Source organism: Equus przewalskii, chromosome 2 (genome assembly GCF_037783145.1).
Source record: "Equus przewalskii isolate Varuska chromosome 2, EquPr2, whole genome shotgun sequence".
Lineage (NCBI taxonomy): Eukaryota > Metazoa > Chordata > Mammalia > Perissodactyla > Equidae > Equus > Equus przewalskii.
In genome coordinates this window covers 59,103,324-59,124,185 of record NC_091832.1, presented here as the reverse complement: position 1 = coordinate 59,124,185, position 20,862 = coordinate 59,103,324, and the positions used below count along the sequence as shown (strand labels likewise).

The 20,862-nt window shown below is 52.4% G+C and overlaps 1 protein-coding gene across 1 annotated transcript in view; it reads left to right on the top strand.

Annotated features, from left to right (window-relative positions):
- Positions 1–20,862, top strand: part of LOC103554788 (RP1 like 1) — a 124,588-nt gene that overhangs the window by 8,025 nt on the left and 95,701 nt on the right. The gene's annotated exons all lie outside the window — the stretch shown is intronic.

Genomic DNA, 20,862 nt, shown 5'->3' with positions numbered 1-20,862 from the left:
GCAGTCTGCAGGGTCATTAGCTGGCTGGAGGGCTTGTCCAGCCGTGTCTATCCAGGACACGGGCCCTTGACACTGCCACATGGGCGTATTTCATTCCAGGACATATGGAGGGGGCGGGGGCGTTGTCCCTGCCTCTGGAAGGCAGGAAACAGGCAGGCGACAGGGCTGCTCTTTCACTTTTGTCAGCTTTGAGTGAAACAGCCATTCCCAGAAGCCAGGGGTATTTTAGAGTTTTAACTGCCCGTTCTGGCAGTCACCCAACTGTCCCCGCGACAAGAGCGCTTTTTGCTTTGGCTGATGAGAACTAATGGGTATGCACAGTTATAAGTTATTTTTCTAAAACGTGGATGTTACCATTTCACTACTTTCCTTAAGATCCTTCAGCACTTGCTCATCGCCCGCAGTGCACAGGGTGAGCACACGCAGAGGCGGTTTCACGTGAAGCCAAGGAGGTCCATTCCTCTGGGCCTCTCACTTACACAGGGTCCTGGGGCAGCCCTGGTAATGTATTCGCTTGGCCAGTCTCCTCGCAGTTGGACAAGCTTCAGGACTCACAACACCTGGCTTGGCCCCATGTGAGTGCCCCAATGGTCAACCTTCTGCTTTCCAGAAGCCTCCCACAGCAACGCCCCCCCACCCCCAACTGGGGTGACCCTCACTCCCATCACTTGTCTAATGCCATCCCACTCACTATCCAAACCTAGTTCAGACTTCCTTGACCCTGGGGCCCCTGGCATCTCTTCCCCTAGCTTCCACAGGACTCAAGAAGATTTTGGTTACATCCCTTATCACCTGGCAGTGGAATCAGCCCGCCATGTGCATCTTCCCCAGCAGGGCAGACACATAGTAGCTATTCAGCTAATAAATGAGTGAATAAATGAATAAAGTGGACATCTGAGACGTCCTGTAGGTGTTCTGGTTAATCCTGGTGATAAAGACCTGAAACCTTATGGGTCCCTAATTTTCCCACCCATGTCTCTGGGAACCAAGACCCTGGAGCCTTTGTGTGTGTGGTTCTCCAGGCTCTGAGGCTGGATGCGATGCTGCGGCCATGGCTATTCATCCTCCCCTGCTAGAGTGTAGCCTGGAGTAAACAGGTCAGGAGATGGGCGCAAGGGCACCGGAGAAGAACCTCCTCTCTCATCCCCGCTTAGAGCAGCAGAATGAGCTAAGGACAGACGATCTGTAACTCCCTACCTTTCCTTCTGAAAAGGGTGTGCTCTTGACTTCATCCCAGTGAAAGAGATGTGGAAGGAAGGAAGGAAAGAGAAAGGAAAAGAAACATCTCTATCTATCATCTATTGATATTTTAATCCTCAAAAGAGACAGTGTTTGTAGGAAGTTTAGAAAAAAATAGCATGATAGAGAAAAAAATAAGTCATCTGTTGTCCACAACTTAGAGACATTATTGGTAATTTTTTTATGTATATCCATCCAGTCTTATCTTTTTGTCTAGTTCTGTATCTACGTGTGTCTTTTATATTAGGCATTTTTATTCATTAATATTAAATAAACATTTCCCCATGTCATTAAACTTCATTGTTCTGCAAAAAATGATGCTTTTCTTTTTGGTGAGGAAGATTGGCCCTGAGCTAACATCTATTGCCAATCTTCCTCTTTTTTTTTTTCCTCCCTGAAGCCCCAGTACATAGTTGTGTATCCTAGTTGTATGTCCTTCTAGTTCTTTCACGTGGGATGCCACTTCAGCGTGGCTTGATGAGCGGTGTGTAGGTCCGCGTCCAGGATCCAAACTGGTGAACCCCAGGCCCCTGAAGCAGAGTGCCAACTTCACCACTATGCCACAGGGCCGGCCCCTATTTTCAACATACTCATTTTTGTAGAGTGAACTCTCCAGTTTGTATTCGCCTGTTCAAAATTGTATTTGGCATGATCCCAGTGTAAATGTAGACACCATTGGTATTTGGCTTTGTCCTTTCAACATCCTATGAAGCTTGGCCACATTGATATCTGTCTTCATATTTATCATTTTTGATGATGGCACAGTACTTCAGTGCATTAATTCACTCAATTTACTTGACCATCCCATTGCTATTAGATAACCAAATTGTCCCATTTTTAGTTTTTTGCCATTATAAATAACACTGCAGGGAACATTTGCCTGTTTCTGTCCTTGGCTATAATCCCAGCAGGTGTCCTGGGGCCTAGGCGTACGAACAACTTTACAGCTGTTGCTTCAAACTGCTTGTTTATTGGCTTTCCCAAAGAGCCTCAATTGAGAGTTGGGGCACAAAATGACTCCATTCAATTTCCAGCATGAACTGGCTCTTTCTTAACAGGAAGAACTGAAAGCCCTGAAGACGATTGGTAACTGACTTCCATCAGACCAGGCTCAGCTGGCTTCACTAGTCACGGTGGCCTTGTCTTCCTGAGGACCTATTTGTGCTTGCTGCTGGCTTCCACCAGCAAACTGAGAGTGTTCCTTTCCCCAAATGCCATGGTGGATGGCACGCCCTTCCTTGAGTATCAACTTACTATGAGGGGGAAAGGCTTGTTCTATCAGTTAGCAAGGCAACTGGATTGGTTCCCCAGAATCCGCCGGAGCACATCGTCAGTGCTGCTGGCCGCTCTCGACAGCGGGGGAGTGTCTGGAGAGAGCCCAGACCTGGGGGCGGGCCTGACCTTACCCCATCGCTGGATTTTGACTGGGGCTTGGGGAAATCCCTGGACCTATTCTCTCATCTAGGGAGGTAGTGAATTGGTAGGCACTGGAGAAACTGTAAAGCTTCATGTGCATGTACAGGAAAGCTATTGTCTATTTTAGATTTCTTTGAACAATTTAGATTTTTCTGAGGTCTGGAAGCTGGTACTAGTTTGAAAAAGCTAGAGCCACATGTTCAGCGATTGTCACACTGGGATTGATTGTGTGGGAGAAATGAGGGGAAATGACTCCCTCAACACGGCTAAAGGGACGATAGAGGAGCCCTGTGAGTTCCCTTGTTTGGGCGCTGAGCTGGGAGCGAAGGAGACCATTCGGGTCATTTCGTTCATTCTCCCGCCTCCACTGAGGACTGCTGTTTCGTCATGCCTGGCCGGTGGTTTCTATTTGACTTGAGAATCCTCTAAAAAAGGGACTTTTCTCTCTGTAAGCTAGTCTAACAAGTTCCATTGTCAAAAGTTCTCTCTTCTACTTCACCTAAATCCTTCCTGCTTCAGTCTGTGTCCACGTCCACTTGATGCCATCTGTGGAGAGGTACACACTTAGTCCCCATCTTGCACAGGTTGTCCTCATCGCTGAAGGTGGAGGTCACACTCCTTTCCTTTTCATTATGGGACCATGTTCGAGGTGCAGGTAGGGGTTGTGGTTTCCCCCAGATCCTCTCTCAGGTCTGTGTTCCCTTTAATCAGAGGCTGGATGTGGGATGGGGAGGGAGGGGGAATGGGGAGGGAGGGGGAAGGCCTCGTCATACAAATCGTGAGGGCGGAAGGCGGGAGATTTCATCTGGGAGTGGGGGAGTGGACCCTGTGGGCACTTTTGGAATGTTCTGCATGTGGGTGTAGGGTGTAGTTGTTTCCGAGAGGTTCATACCCCTGGATCCAATGTGGGTCCCCTAGCCCTGCTCACTGTCCTTTCACTGGTCACTCATCTTCCATCCATTCAAGGGGCTGTAGGGTGGCACAGGTCTGAGACAAGGAGAGCACCCTAAAAAAGAAAAATCTTCCACTGGATTCTAGAAAGGCTGCTGGGCTCTGATGGATAAAATGTCTTTACAGCCACCAGGGGCCTCGGGGAGCCGGCTCTTGTGTCTTAGAGGTTGTGATGACGAACCCTGAGAAGTGAGGCTGTGACTCCCATGGGTGAGGAGTCGTGTGAAGAGGACGGAGCGAAGGCACCCGCTTGCTCCCGCCTGTGTCTCTTCACGCTGCTTTGTTCTTATCACGTCAGAGAACCTGAGAGAGCTTCGTAGCTCCTCGGTTCCAATCCCAAGAAGTTCTATAACCCTGTTTTTCTTTGTTCCCTTCCCTGAAAGATAGAAGCACCAGCTCTGGCATCTCAGGGTGCTGCGAAGGTCAAGGCAGGCGTGTAGCATCCTTAAAGTCTGCAAGAGAGAGAATCAGAAGATGGGCTGATTTGTTCTGATGATGACCCTCAGTCTGTGGGGGTGTCCTGATGTGAACAGAGCAGCGACATGTTTGCTGGAAAGTACATGGGGCTTGGAATCAGGAGATTCTTTCCCAGCTCCACGACCTTGAAAAAAAAATCACTGGAGGTCAGAGCTGGAAGAAATGGTTATTTATCACACTGTCAGCCACCAGATTTGATGAAAACAGAAATGGAGGCCCAGAGAGGCCAGGGGATTTGCCTGAGAGCACAAAGCTGAGAACAGAAGCTGGTGGAGGGCAGTGGGTGAAGAGCAGCGAGGGGAGGGGGCCAGGTGAGACCCCTTGGGCCAAGTAGTCAGTCTGCCTTAGCAGCGCCAGCCAAGGCCGGCGGCTGGGACGGGGCTGCATGAGAGGGCCCCCCACAGCTCTCTCTGGTGGGTCGGGGGTCCCAGCTGTGGACAAGGGCTAACGGCACAGGTACAGGGATGTGGGGTGATGGGAAGAAGGGGCCCTGGGGATGCAGATGGGAGGGGAGGCAGGAGCCCTGTGGGTTAGCATGCCTTCAGGAGACTTCCTAAGAAGTTTCTGCTGCTGCTTCTTGAAGTCCAGCTGGTCTTAGTGGGCGCTGGCCCAGGAGAGCATGGCTGGGCAGGAGCCTCCCCGAGGATGCAGAGTCCCAGTGTGCACCCATGGAGGTGGGCACATGGCCCTAGGGTTCCAAGACACTTCAGGGGACAAGTGGTGGCTTCCGAGGACCAGGATCTGGTACAGAGGGGCCCAAGGAGCCCACCCGGACGTCTCTGGGCGTCAGTGCCCCTTTGTTGGGTTTTTGCCATCCCTGCCTGCCCCACCCTGTGACCAGGCTGCCTGGCCCCAGACAGGCGGCAGGCGGTCCAGGGGCACAGAGGGGCTGGGAGGCGGGGCAGCGCTCGAGGCAGCAACCCACAACCACACTCAGCCTCCTCGTCAGTGACCAGTGGGCCGCTGGAAGACGCAGAGGAGGGCGAAGGCGCGGGAGGGGCTGGGAGGGCGGAGGAGCAGCGGGCTGCTGAGTGTTTTCCTGCCATGGGAGCTGCTGTGACCACGAGGAGGAGGATGTGGCCCGAGCCCAGTGTTTCCTGCCTGATAAGCCAGCCCCTCCCCGGGAGCCCGGCCGGGCCCACCTTCACGAAGAGCCCTGCCTAGGGAGGGGCTGGCTGAGGAGGAAAATCACTTCTCCAGATTAGCTGGCCCAGGCCGAGCCTTCCTCCCCCACCCCGGCCCCGGCCCTCCGCGCAGCAGCCACAGGAAATGGGGCTGGGGCCCAGCACGCCCAGAGGTCCCCACCTTCAGAGCACTCAGGCTCCAGGCCCAGGCACTCCGGCCCGGCTCGGAGCCCCGGCGTCCAAGTCCCCCAGGAGCGGAAGCCGTCTTGCTCCAAAGTCAACCATTTCCAAGGAGGGCAGGGACTGCAAAGCTTTCATGTGCTTGTCAGATCTCATGCCTGGAGCTGGGGCCTAGAAAACTGGTCACTTTATTTGCATAGTCAGTCCACGCCCCAGCCCCCTCCCACCTGGCCACTGGTCCGAGGGCACAGAGTGCAGAGGGAGGTGGGCTTCGGAGGCCCCATCCCAGGCTGGCACAGAGGGAAGGGCAGGGGCTGGCCCACTGGAGACCCAGCTCCCACCCTACTCTGCCCTAATAGGCTGTGTGGCCCCCGTGAGTCCTGACCCTCTCTAAGTTTCGGCCGCAGCCTGCAACTGGAAGGGTGAGCCACATAGGAGCTAAGGGCCTCCCAGCATTCATGATTGGTGACTCAGGTCATGGACTCAGGGCACTTCTAGGAGCATCAGGGACTGTGGCCATCCCTAAAATAAGGACTGAGTTCCAGAGAAGGTAGAGGGGCTGCTCAGAGACACATTCACAGACACAAGCCCCACCAGGACTGCAGGCCACTGACACTCAGGTGAGCCTCCCGCCACAACAGCATGGCCCTGCACGGGCCCACTGCCCCAGGCATTCCACCCCCAAGCCGTGGGTGCCACCTCTTTCCCACAGCCCAGACCTGCTTCTTGACTCGCTGTAAAGGCACCCCCTCCACCCTCACTGGGGAGCTGGCTCTTGGTAAGAAGCGTGCACAAAGGGAGTATTTAACACCCAGCACAGAGAAGCACGTGCTCACCTGGGAGAAAACATTTGCCTGGGTGTGGACAGGTCCCCGAATGTGCTCAGGTAGTGTGCACGCTCCCATAGAGGAGCAGGCAGCTCCTCTCCCTGTCACAGTGGGGGCGCGTTGCTGTTGACAGAATGCTTTCGCATTTGATATTTCATGTGATCCTTGCAGCAATCCCGATGGAGGTATAATTATGCCCTTTCATGGTGGCGAGGCTGATGTTCAGGTGGGGCAAAGGGGCAGTGTAAGGTCACATCTCTGGGAGGCAGAGACGAGGACCCCGCCCATGGAGCAGAGGCAAGCTTGCTCTCCCCTGGTTCCTGCCCAGGTCCGTGGGCTGACTCCCAGCCTGCTCCTGGGTGAACATCCACCCTCCACAGCTGAGCCTGCACAGCTGGTGGGCGGCTGGGAGGAAGGTGGGGCATTCTCTGGGCAGCGAGACTGCCTGCAGCCCAGCCGATGGCACAAAGCAGCCCTCCCTCGTCGGGAGTCTCCTGGTCATGGGAGGCTTGAATATGGGAGAGGTGGGTAAAGGAAGGAAGATTGGAGTCTAGGCCTTTACATCTTATGTTCTGCAAGGCTGGCCCAGCCGCTCGTCTGCTGGGTGACCTTGGGCAAGTCACTTTGCCTCTCTGGGCTTCTGTAAATTAGGAGACCTGACTTGACAGTTTCCAGGGTCTAGAATACCCTAGTTCTCTGAGCCTGTGAAAAGGGAGCAAGGAAAGAGGAGAGTTCCCCTCCTCTCTCCTCCTGGCCTCAGCGTGGGTGTGGTCTCTAGGGAGGTGGCAGAGGTGAGTGACTCTGGGCGACGGGTCTCCCTGCACAGAGCTGGAGGGTGTGCTGGAGCTTCAGCTCCTGCATCCAGGCCCTGAACACCTCCCCTGCCCATGGCATCATCCACTCCTGCCTGCCGCCCAGCCTCTGTCGCTAGGTCAGGGCATGAGGTCCCCAGACACCTGGCCTGGCTCCATTCCCATGTGTCACCATGCCCCCGCTCACCTTCTTGGAGGTCTGCCCCACTTTGCCCGTGTCGCCTGATCTCTCTCCCTCTCCCTACAGTGTGTTGGACTGAATAGGATGGAGCAAGAGGCCTTTGTCATCTGAGTCCACCCTTGGAGGTCCTCACGTAACCTGGACCCCAGGAGCACCCTCCCAGCTGGGCAGGACCTGGTGCGGAGGCAGCAGCTGGTCTCCTGAGGGAGGCTGGGCCTTTGTGGCCCATGGAGACTCCTGGACTCTGTCCTCCCAATGCCACACTACTGTCCACCCCAGGCCCTCACCACAGTCCCTCACTGGCTGTCACCCTGAGCCTCTCCCCCTCCAATCCAGCAAGAGGTTCCATAAGGTCAGCAAATGTCACCCTTTGGCTTAATCTGTTGCCTACTTGGTACTACCAATGAGGCGAAGTTCAAACTTCTCAGAGAGGCATTCAGGTCCCACTCCCCTGGCCGGCCTCTTACCCCTGATTCACTCCCCACAGCACACAGCTGTGTTCTGGACACAGCTAATTTCCAAATAATTCCAAATAGAATTCCAAATTTGTTTCCTCATATCCCAGTGCCTTTGCATAGGCCATTCCCTTGGGCTTTCCCCAGGGCATTCCCCCACATCTTTACTCTGTGGATTCCTACTCCTGTCTCAGGACCTGGCTCAAGTGCTCCCCTCTCAGAAAGCCTTTGTACACACCCTCCACCCATTTGACCTCCCCTCTCCCAGTTCCCACCCCAAGTGAGTTTGTGGCCCTATTTTCTGCATATTCCCACAACCCTCTCACACAGCACCCAAGTATGATGCAATGTCTCTGTTTGTAAGCCTCTCTCCTCCCACTAGTCTGGGAACATGTTTATGTGGGAAAGGCATCTTATTTATCTTTGATTCTGTGGGGCCAGGCACATAGTAGGTGTCTAATCAATATCTGTGGATGATGGATCAGCTCCTCAGGGCTGGTCCGCCCTCCGCTCCATGTCTGATCTTAGACCAGTCACTTTATTTCTCTGTGACTCCGTTTTTCTGTCGACAAATTGGTACTGGTTTATGTCAAGAGCTTTCAGATTATAGTAATAAATAGAAGCCATGGGAGTAGCTCAGGAGATGATCAATGATGAGATGTAAATTCCCGATACACCGCCTTTTGATGATCCCCGGGAAAATTTAACTCTATGCTGGCTCTCTGCCGCCTCCTAGCCTGTGTCCATACTCCACCCTTGGCCATCAGTCAGGAATGAAAACTATCTGTGTCATTGTCCCCACCAGAGCAGATTAGGAAGAAAATTTGTGCTGCATGTGAGAAGATAAATTATATTTAATGTAAATACACACACACACACACACACACACACATACACGTCATGGCTTTCCAAGGCCTGATATCAAAGCCGTTGGGATCTTGTGCCCGCTGGCCGAGCCCGATAGGACAGAGAGGGGGGCAGGTGCAATGGTGAGCCTTAGGATTTGTCACAGTGGGAAGCTGGCTGCTGATTCTAAACCAATGGAGATGGTAAGGTCTCTTTGGAAATAAATTTAGCCCTTTGTTAAGTTCCCTTTTCCAGGCCTAATTTAAAACCTTTTCTTATTTCCTTTATTAAACATGTTATGTAGGTACATACAGAAAACTTGGAAATACAGAGACGCAACAACAGAGACAGAGAGACAGAGAGAGGAAGAGATTCCCTATAATCGCACGATGCAAGGATGCCTTCTGTTAACACTGTGTTGTGCTCCTTCTAGACTTTTTCTCCAGGTGTATGTGTGGGCTCACACAAGTATTTTTAAACTTTGATTTTTTAAATTTATTTATTTTTGCTGGCGAAGATTGGCCCTGAGCTAACATCTGTGCCCATCTTCCTCTATTTTGTATGTAGGATGCCACCACAGCATGGCCACCAAAGAGTGGTGTTGGTCCACGCCCGGGCCACCGAAGCAGAGCACACCGAACTTAACCAATAGGCCAGAGGCCCCTGAACTTTATTGTAGAATATTGGGATTACATTGTTTCATGAACTCGCTTTTTAAAAAACTGAAAATGCAACCTGAATATGTTTGTGCATCAAGGCACACCTCTTCCTGGGTGATGAGCATTCTGTTGTGGGCTCTTCTAGAAGTCCCTTTATGTTCCCCATGTGACCAGACCCCACGACCGCCCTGCAGTTTGCCCAAGAAGCCTGAGCTGCCCTCAGTGAGGACGTACCTCTTCTCCTCCAGAGCAGTTCAACTGCTCGTCACCCCTGACAAGCAAAGTCTATGCTCCTGACCTTCCGTGGTTTCTCAGCCTTCAGCTGTGCCCCTTCCAGAAGCACAGCCGCCCCTAGGACTCCCTCCCGTGTATGTTCCAGTCACCCCAGAAGCCTGTGGAGCTCTCTTTTCAGGGGTGCATGCTGTGAAAATAAGCAGGCATTGTGTTCCCGTTCTGCATGTAGGTTATATTCTTCCACTGAATACCAGTTTCACACGGCATGTTCCCTGCTCTGCCGCATCGTCTGGACCCCTTCCCACTCAGCTAGCTGCCAGTCAGCTCTGGGGGACAGGGCCCTCTGGCACAGGTATGGCAGGCTCAGACGCAGGTGGTGAGGGACACAGGGATGCTCACTTTCAATGCCACTCGGAATGGCCAGGAGGGAAGTGACTCGTCTGAGGGTTGCTCGGTGAGTCAGCAGCTTGGCCCGGCTGCCCTGAGAGTGCTGGGAATCCGCCCCGGGCCCAGGGCTGCCAGGCCTCAGCCTCTGACGTGCACTGTCTTGCTCAGGGCGGAAACCTCTCTTCCTGGGAAGGAGGGGCAAAGGCCCTGGGGTGCCTCTGGGCCTGGAGATGCCTCCCTCTGCTAGCCACTGCACAGGGGCTTTTGGGTGGCATTTTCCTGTATGTGTCTCCTGTGTCCAGCCAGACTGTGACTATGCAGGACATGGTCTTCCTGTCTCCTGTACCTTTCCAGGTTGAACCCTTGCCAGCCAACTGCTGCCAGGGACAGAAAGTGTGCACAGAGGGCAGAGACTTGGGCCTGGCTCTCAGCAATCCAGTAGCTAGATGTGAGACCCAGGGTGAGTCACTTCATTTCCTTGAGCCTCAGTTTCCTCAGCTGGAAGGATGGGGCTCCTGAGACCCCCTTCCAGAGTGGATGGCTGGATTGGAATTCCGTGCTGTCATCAAATGACTCAAAGCAGGCTTGATCAATGACCGCTTTTCCTTCTGCTTCATCCTGTCCACGCCCATGTGGGAACCACAGGGAAGGCAGCTCAGCCTCACCTCCAGGGCTCTCTTCCATATTCCCCTCCCAACCCTTGTCAGAGGGAAGACGGGCTTGGTAGAGGGGCATGGCGCCTCGGCGAACACGCAATTTAAAGAGTGACAGGGCTTGCTGTGCACATGCAGCTTCAAGCCGGGCTCCTAGTTCCCCTTTGTGAACCTGGAGGACAGGAGACCCCCGGCCTCCTACACAGACATTGTGGGCCCCTGGATTCCAGCAGGCAGCCTCACCTCCCACACTGCCGCCAACTCTACCCATCCCCCCGGCTTCCCAGCAATGAGCCTTTGCTCAGGTTGGTGTTCGTCCAGCTCTGATGCCCTGCCCTCCCCTCCCCCGCTCCGAAGCCTCCCATCCCTGAAGCCTGCCTTCTGGGGATCCTGTGGTCCCTCCTGGGCCCGAGTCCTGCCTCTTCTGTAATGGGTCTGCCTTCGCGTGCCTGTGGGCCGACCGCCTTTTGTTACACGCTGCCCTGTAGACTGAGTATGAGGCGTGTCGACCTCTTGTCTAGATCACACCTCCAAGAGGGAAGGAATCACAGCAGTGTGATGGCCGATCGAGGGCACGTGGTGGAGGGTCAGCGTTAGGTCGGGTGGGCCTCGGTTTGAATCCCAGCAGGTTACTTATTAGCTGGGGAAGCTCCCCGACTCCTCCAAGCCTCAGTTTTCTCATCTGTAAAGTAAGGATAATGAAACGAAATGCCTTGACAAGTCCTCAGTATTAAGTGAGAGATGATTTTTATTTGCTATTTTTGCAGTCTCCTCTGTGCTTGCACCTTCTGGGGGATCCAGAAATGCTTCCGAAATGGGAAGCAACACACATTGATGGGCTGGAGCCCATGTGACTGGCAGGCCGTGCAGCTGGGACAGGCACAAATGTGGTGCAGGCAGAGCTGCCCATTGAGGCCTTACTGGTTCCAGCCTGAGCTCCTCCCCCATGCTGACATCTTCAGCCCTTTCATTGGCTCCCTCTGCTCAGTTTTTGAAGAGTTTCCAACAGCCGCTCAGATTGGAGGGTGGCATTTCCGGGAACAAAGACACTGGGAAGGCACTTTCCTATGGGGAAGTCAGCCCTTCCTGTGCTCCTCCAGCCAGCATCGCATGTGGTAGGAGGGTCTGGCACAGGAATCTGAGCCCTGGGTTGGTGTCTGCCCTGCCACTGACCCTGACGGTGACCTTGGGTAAATCCCTTCCTTTCGCTGAGACTCACTTTCCTCAGCTGTAGTGTGAAGGGGCCGAGGTGACTTACCTCCGGGATCCCTTCAGCTCCAATGTTCTATGACTTTGAGGTCAAAACACCTTCTAGTCTCAAATAAATTAGTATCCAAGTAATATTTTATTCTGAAATTTCAGAGTGACAGCAGCTGTTTGGGTGGATGGAATATTACTGTTGAGTAATAGCTGGTAGCATTAATTAATTAGCTTGCATAATTAACCACTTATTTAACTCTTCATTTATCTAGTGTTCTGTGCCATTGATGTGGCAGATCAAAGATGGCTAAAAATACTCTGTCATCCCTGCACTGAGAGGTATGTCTCTTTTCCCACTCCCCTTGATTCTGGGCTGGGCCTAATGCTGCTTTGACCAATAGAATCCAGTCTCTTGCTCAAAGATGCTCTGCCTGTTCTTTCCATTTTAAGACAACTATCAGCTCCTGCTTGCAACCAGCCTCCATGTTGTGAGGAAGCCCAAGCAGCCATGTGGAGAGGCCCATGTGGAGAATCTAGGCTCCAAGTCAACAGTCTCAGCTGACCTCCCCGTCAACAGCCAGCATCAACTTGCCGGCCATGGAGGTCAAGCATCTTGGAAGTCGATCCTTCAGCCCGACTTGAGCTGTCCTAGCTGATGCCACGTGGCGCAGAGACAAGCTGTCCACAGGAGCCCTGCCCGTACTGCTAAATCATGATTGCTGTTGTTTTAAGCCACTAAGTTTGGGGCCAGTTTGTTATGCAGCAACAGATACCTGAAACAGAGCTAGTGCTGGAACATGGGAACTCAAAGATGGAGACATGTGTCTTAGCCTACGTTCCTCTCAGAAGCAGACCTCACTCAAAGGTTTGCTTGCAGTGTGTGGTTTCTTTGGGAAGTGATCTCAGAGAGCAGGAATGAAGACCAAAGACAGGAAGTTAGAAAAGCCAATTTGAGGTTTGTCCCTGTGTCGTCCACCACTCCTGGTGATTGGTGCTTGATCCCACTGGGGTCTTCTGAGGAGCCCCATAGAGCGAGTCTCAGAACTCTCTGCATGAGGGATGAAAGGGAGAAGCATTCAGGAAGGCGGGCTCCAAACTGCCATTGACCAGGCTGCTTCATGGGATGTTAAACCCCCTGCACTTCTAGGATGTATATGTGTGAATGTCACACTGGTTCCTGACGGTGCTGCATGCTGTGACGTCAGAGAAGTCCCCTCGCAGGAAGCAGAAGACATCTGGCATATGCTGGAGATGAGGTGTTGTCAGGATGCGGTGGACAAAATCTGCACAAGGACAGTTTTCTGTAGCCTTGGCTGGAGCCAGAGGTGAGGCCGTGAGAATGGGAGGTGGCCCATAAGAGGTATCCAGGATGACATGGACCTTTGAGAAACTGGCCATGTTGCCCCTTCTCAGCATGTGGGCAGTGGCTATTCCATGAAGCTGTCAGGCTATCTTGGTTGTGCTGAAGGCTGGAGTTATTCTAGGCTTTGCATCCCAACCACCAGCAATCTCCTGGTTCAGAGTTTGAAATTGAGTCTCTTCCCCATGCCTAAGACATCCACCTGGTATTGTCCTCGGCACAGTAGCTACTGGCCCAAGTGAGTGCTTGTTGCAAAGAGTTTCGAGCAGCACTGCCCAACTTTCCCCAATAGCTCTGTCCTTGTTAGAAAAGTTCCAAGGCCTTTGTCCACCTGTCTGGCCTAAATCGTTCACAAAAACATTAGAGGCATTTGGAGTCTTCCAAAAGAAAACACCTCAGGCCAGCTTACAGGAGAGCCTCTGGGCAATTTCAAGCTATTCCTCTGTGGCAGGGGTCATGGAGACGGCATTTCCAGATTCGGCTGGAAATCTGAAACTCATAGGAAGGACGACCTCCTGAGAAACTCTTCTGGGATGATGGGGCCTGGAGAACATGGTCTTACTGTATCAGGTTCAGCAAGCTAGGTCCCTGTTCTCGCTCTGGCCCAGGTGCCATGGAACCTTGGCTGGAAGCCACGTTGCCACGTTCTTAGGATGCTGGAGCAGGAAGGCGCCTCAGAAAGGATACACGGGTTACCTACTCCTTACCTAAAAAATGTCGGCACTGGGAATGGCCTCTGCTTCCTCAGCCTTTTGAGTAGGTATAAAAGAACTTTACAGAAAATGTCAGAAAGCCCTTTGGGCTCTTTGGAGGACATTTTACAAGTATTACTGTGAAGAACTATAATAATAAAACATTAATGGTGGACAGAAGTTTGGACTGAATGCATTTTATGGGAGACGCCCTATTGAGTGAGTGGGAATGATGACACTGCTGTTGGGTGACGTTTTCTCAAGAGGGGATTATGAGGATTGGAAAATTCTGTTTAGCGTCACTCAAATCCTCCATTTGACTCTGTGTGTACAAGTTCCCAGAGGAGAGGTTGTGTCCCCATGGCCCTAAATAGTCTTCCACCTAAGAGTAGATGCTGTAGTCTGGCTCAGAGTCCAGAATAAAAGGCGTGGTTTATACGCAGCAGCCATCACACATGTGGGCAGGGGCTGTCTTGGCTATGGGGATCATGCCCTTGGGGGTGGTGGATGAGACAAGAGTTCTCATCTAGAGGGTAGAAGTTCTTTTTGCTTCTGTCATGGCTTCACCTCCTATTAGTCAAGTGACCTTGGGCAATCATTTTACCTCTCCGAGCCTCAGTTTCCTCATCTGTCACCGAGGAAGCGTTCTCTGCCCTGCCTGTCTTATTGACCTCAGTCAGATAATGGGTATGTGCACATTGGCTCAAACCACTGATGGTGGAGCTCCCTCCCAGGGTGACTGGATTAAGGTGCAATCTCTCCATCAATCTCTCCTCTTTCTCTTCTGCTTCCCTTTGCGTGTTGTCTTCCTTCGCTCAGGCTGGAGTCACAGCTACAGGCTGCTCTAGCCTCTTAGGATTCTTACAGCCTCACAACCAAGAGGGAGACATAGAAAAACCAGCTGATTTTTCTGCCAGCTCTAGGTAGGAAAATCTCTGAATCGATCAGCATGGCTGGGGGTGTGGTGGGTGCGGTGAGGAGAGTTATTTTGATTGGTTCAGGTTGGGTTGTGCGCCCATGCCTGGCCCAATCACTGTGGCCAAGGACAATGGAGTACTATGATTGGTCCACTTGAGGAATGTGCTCACTCTTTAGCCAAGGAGGGAGGCTCTGTGGCTGGGAGTCCCGGTCAGAGCCATCTGATGGGGGCAGCAGGGGGAGAACAGTTCTTCAAGGACGGAGCTGTTGATCTGGGCAGTCAAAACTGTAAATGCCCACCGAGATACATGGCTACTTTGTAAGCCTATCTGTACGCCAAGTACCTGTAAGGTGCCATCAATATTTCTATTGTTAGCCCTGTACCTGAGTTTCTGTGAGGAGGACCAGGGAGGGGACCCTGCTCCACTCTGAGTACTGTGGCCAAGGAGGATGGGCACTTGATTTCTTACCCATCACGGAAAATTCCAATGCCTGATGATAAAACAGCTGTCCCCTTTGAATCAGAGAACACAGGAGGAATTCCCATCGGGGTTCTCCTTTTCTACTTGATCCATGTGGCCACTCTTTGCTGAACAATTTGCTGAACAAACTGCACGTTTGGCAATGAACTTGAGTCTACACACAAGCAATGTCCCCAATACCGTATGAAGGTCTAAAGAGACACAACAGAGGTACAATGGTTCCTGGCTCTCAAAGCTAGTTGCAGGCTAGCAGGCAGTAAGCTGGCAGCCATGGAACAGCGGTGCAAAGAGACGAGTGCTCAGGAGTTGGGGGATAGAGGAGGTGGGAGGCTGGCGGGCTTGGGATTCCTGGACTGGGGAGAGGAAAGGCCCTGCTTTTGGGGACTTCTCCTCCCCACCCCCTACCACTGCCAGGCCACCAGCCCTTGAAAGGCAGTAAAATGTGGAGGCAAAGAGCGTGAGCTCTGTCTAGACTGCCTGATGTTATTCAACCCCTGACCATCAGTTTTCTCATCTAAAAAATGGGGATGATAAAAATAATACCTACTTTACAGGATTGTCATGAAATTAGAACTATGTTACTCCATGTCAAGTGCTTAGAAGAGTGCCTGGCACACAGTAGGAGCTCAGCTTGTATACCTTCACCGTCTGTGACATCAATCTTCACTTGTTTACTCATTGATTCTCCCTGCCCGCTAGATCAGAAGCTTCCTGAGCAGGGACTTTTCATGATCAGTGCAGAATTGTCAGGGCTCAGAATAGTCGCTGGCACACAGCAGGCACTTATGAAATAGTTGTGTAATGCATAAATGATAGCTAATATTATACTTGGCTTGAATAATTTTAATAGCCTCCTTCCTGGTCTCCCTTCTCCCGGCCTCTATACCTCTGAGCATTTTGCTCCCCTGCCGAAAACCTTTAATGGCGCCCTGTTCCACAAGAGTCCGCGCTCCCTAGCCCTTTCCTGGATGTTGGCCCCACCCTGTGTGCCAGTTCTTTCACTTGCTGTTGCTCCAGTCCCTGCAGTCACCTCCCACAGCCTGCATCTGTCCCGGCTCCTGCTTTCTCTCCTCCAGCCCAGGGCCTTGGCATATGCTTTCTCGTTCTTTCTATATAGCTCACTTTCCCCTATAGCCCCTCAGTTAGAATCCTCACTATCTTTCAAAGTCAATTTCACACTGTCCTTCATTTGAGAATCTCTCCCTGATTTCCTCCCATAGTCCTAAAGGTTGCCTTGTTGTGTGTCTATTGTAGCACTTGTCTCTTTCTTCCTTGCAGCAGCGTCTGGTCGCTGTGTATACACCCTCCTCCTATTTCAGATGGTAAGCTCACTTGGGACACTAATTGTGTCTTGTTCATTTCTCTATGTACACGACCTACCCCAGTGTCTGGCATACTGTGGGCACTTCCTATGTGCCTGTCCAATAGCCTCAGTTGTAAAGTTTCTGACACCCCAAAGTGACCTGAGCTTCTTATGGCCTTCATATCACACATCCCAATAGGGAGTGACTCGTTTATTTGTTTACTCGTTTGCACGTGTCTGGCGTTAGAAGGTGAGCTCCTTGAAGGCAGGACCTTGACTGTCCTGTTGACCCTGGGGTCCCTGGTGCCTAACAGAGTCTGCTTGGGACGGCCGGTCAGGTGACATCTGTGAGATGGACGAGTGGCTGCCCTGGCTCCGAAGGACAGCATCTTCACGGCAGGAGTCTGATGCTGTTCCAAGTTGCCCTCCACCCCCTCCTGTCCCTCCTCCACCCGCATTTCTGCTCTGCCCCTCTTGGTGCAGGTCTGACTTCTCACTGCCCACCGCCAGGTCTGGGTCCACGTCTGCTCCGTAGTTTGTCTTTTCAACTTTAGTGAGAACGTTGCTTTGATCAACCTTTACATATTTGAGGTGATAGTATTATCACCCCCAAAACAAGTACTTTTACCTTTTGTGTTGAACTCTTAAAAAGTGGATTTCCAGTAGTATTCGCAATATTGAGAGATATTTCACCTTGAACAGGATGAATGTCCAAAAGCCTTACTTTGATTGCCTGAATTAGATGAGAACAGGGAACTGTCACTGCAATTGACCGTTTCCCTACTGAGACATCCGATTACACTAGTATAAAAGTGGGGCCGTTTAGCCATGAGTGACGTTCTCTCGATGGTGCTGTCACTTCACTCGGGCCTAGGGTGTGAGAAAACTTGGAACTGACAAATGTACTGGACAGGGTTCTCCAGAGAAACACAACCAATAGGATATAAATATAAAAATATAAATATATTATATACTGTTATATATATACTTATTATAAGGAGTTGGCTCACGTGATTATGGAGGCTGGCAAGTCCAAAATCTTCAGAGCTGATCTCTCAGTTTGAGCCTCAAGGCTGTCAGGCAGGAAGAATTCTCTCTTAGTCGGGGGAAGTCAGTATTTTGTTTCCTTCAGGCCCTCAACTGATTGGATGAGGCCCACCCACATGAGAGAGGGCAATTGCTTTACTCAGTCTACTGACTGAACTATTAATCTCATCCCAAACACCCTCGCAGACACCCCCGGCACACTGTTTAACCAAGATTTTAGACGGTCTTCCTAAAGGTACTGATGACCTTTGAGTTCGATGCTGATGCTTCTTGAGCAGACATGGGTCCTGCCTCTTATAGAATCGGTGACACCACAGTGGTTCTCAGGGTGGATGGTAAACACAGACAACTATTTTGTGCATGTTACAGTTCAAGATAAGCATTTTGTGCGCGTTATTATTAACTTTCTTGAAAAAGGGAAAGTTAAGAGACTTACATTTCCATTACTGAGGCACTTTCCTTTGTTGTCGAACTCATTGCTCCTGAGGATTTGTTGAAAAATGAAGATGCCATCGCAAACACAGAGATGAACAGCTGTCTGTTTACGTTGTACAGTAAGTCGCAACGTCGCTGCAGCAGGGCGGCTCCGCCACTGTCTGTGAGCCCTTCAGCAAGGTCCCTGCACATGGTGCAGATGCCCTCGCCTGCCACTCCCACCTCCCCTGACCCCGGAGCCTGGGGGCCTGGGGGCTTCATGCATCTCGTGGCACAACTGGGAGGAGCAGCAACACCGAGTCCGTCTCTTAGCCCTGCCCTAAGGGGAGAGTCAGCCGTCTGTCCTTAGTGGCCTGCATCTGCGTGCATTTACGTCCCAGGGAGAGCCACACACGCTGTCCTTGAGAGGATGACACCGAGTAGGGGAAGGGTTGGGAAGGAGAGTCAGGTCAGCCCTTATCGTCTTCCGGATTTTGCCTGAGTTTAGGTGAAAACTCGCTCATTGCACATGTGGGTCTCACACTGAGAAAGGCAGTTGTGGCAGAAGCTGGAAGCACAAGCAGAGGGTCCCCAACCTATCCTGGCTTCGGTTAAAGCAATTCTTAAGAGGACTCCATTAAACAATGACAAACCAGGCAGGACACCAGGACAATAGGAGTCAACCAGGCCCTCCCGGACAGACCTCACCTATGGGGCACTTCATCCCGGACTCCAAGGGGTGCTCCAATCTCAGCTCAGTTCTGGGGCATTTTCTCAGTTTGGGGTTTCTACGCCTGGGTCCTTGCCGGAACATGGGGCACAGCAGGGAACCTACATTCGCACAGTAGACCCAGGGTCCCCTAGGAGTTGCTGCAGAAGGCTGCTCAGAGCTGCTTCCTCAGGTGGGTGAGAGGGAGGGGTTCTCAGTGGGACCACCCATTCTCCATTCCCACCTTGATGTAGAAAGCCTAGTTTTTTAAACATCTGCACCTACTGCGTAGCTGAAACTCTAGCTCCAACCCCAGGCTTTGCAAGTTAGGGGGACAAGCCACCCTTGAGGGTGAGGGGGCCCCTGCAGGCTGAGTGTGTGGACTCCAGGATCCAGGGGCCACCTTCTCCCCCTTTCGGCCCCTGCAATACCCACCCGCTCATTGGCAGCTTGGCTGGTGCTAGGAGGATGCCTCTGGCCCGGTTGGGGCTCCACCCATGAGGGTGGTGACTGGGGGCTCCCATGGCAGGAGTCTTCCTGGGGAAGGCCCAGGTCCAGTGGGGAGGACAATGCCAGTCGTCCATTGCCCACAGGTCAGGGTCGGGATGGTCTGAGTCTGAAAGTGTTCAAAGTCTCAAAGGTCCTGAGGGTCTCTTGGGGCTCTGGCAGAGCAAGACTGGGACACTGGGTGTGGGTGTGGGTGTGGGTGTGGGTGGGATGTTTGAATCTCCCTCAACTTGGGAGAAAGGTGAGGCAAGAGGGAGCTTTCATCCCTTTTTACTTAATCAACCCAGCCCAGGGTCAACCCAGACTCCCAGTGCCTTCTGGACACTCCAGCAGTGCTCGCAGCCCTGTTTGTTCCTGGGTTGGCCAGTACACCTGATTTTCTCCTCCTCCAGCATGGGGGTCACCGGAATATGGCCTGGGCTGGAGCAGTGCTCACTTGCCCCCTCCACCTCCCCCTAAGCATGCACACACACACACACACACACACACACACACTCTCTCTCTCTCTCTCTCTCTCGATGCACTCACACAGGCTACAGGGGTGTTTGGGGTCCTGGTCAGGCCTTGACAGGATAGGATGGCAGCTCTCGCACTTCCCTCTGGGCCATAGCGGTTTCAGCCGCACAGGGATGTGGATGCTAAAAAATGTTTATGGAGTCAGGGATGAATCGATGAATGAATGGATGAAAAATTTAGGAAAAACCTGGAACCTCCTTCCTCTGTCTAAAGAGGTATCAGGAAGCTTATCAAACCTCTCGGGGGAGAAACATCCCCCCTGGGCATCAAGGTAGACGGGGAGGGAGAATCTGGAACAGTGCTCCCGCGGGGCCCACTTGCCAGCCAAGGGTCTGCTGTCTCTTGGACTTCTCTCAGAGGGCTCCAGGGCTGGTGACATGCCATGCCCTCTCCGGGGCTTCCTCTCTCTACCTGAATCCAGCCTGGCCTCCAAAAGCAGGCTGACTTTACCTGGAATCACATAGCCCCGGGCACATCTTAGGTGGCGAGACCCAGAGAGCAGCTGTGCAAAGGAGAGCTGGGCGTGATAGAGAAGGGAGCCTGAGGGATGGGGGTATCACCCAGTGGCCCATCCCATCATGAGCAGGGAGCATGGGGCAGATGACAGAGCTGGACAGAGCAGGTCACTGGCCTGGGAAGAGGCAGCGAGTGGTAACGTCCTTTCTGCCCTGATCTCAGGGCCACAGTCCCCAGTCAATGCTACGTCTGCAGTAAGCCAATAACTACAGGATTTGTGCTGCTCTTTGCAGGAGGCACAGTGCTGCAGGGGAGCGAGCACAGAACCCAGAGTCCAGAGTTGTAGCCCCAGTTCTTTCACTGCCTCGCTGTGTGACTTTGAGTTGGTCCTCCACCTCCTTGAACCTTGAACTCCTTGCAAAATGGGAGTAGCAAACCTTGCTTCATCTCTCTCCTAGGATGTTAGAGTAGGAGAGGGGCCTTAGACAGCAGCCAGCAGCTCTTCCACTTGAAGAAGAGACAGCTGGGGCCCAGAGACAAAAGGGACACGGGCAAGGTCACGCAGTAGACCAGTGGGAGAGCTGGGTTCAAAGCCAGGTCTCTGAGTGCTCGGACTGCGCTTGTTTCCCTGCCTCCGTCTACACAGTGTCGATTCTCAGAGAAGGAAGAGTTTTCCGGAGGCTCGCGGCTCTGGGTCATCCAGCAGGGAGACCAGCACGCACAGAGCAGGCTGCGCTCAGTCAGTCCTGTTGTACGAATCTCAGAAAGGAAACAGAATCTCAGGCCCTGGGGTCTCTCCGTGCCAGCATGGGATACC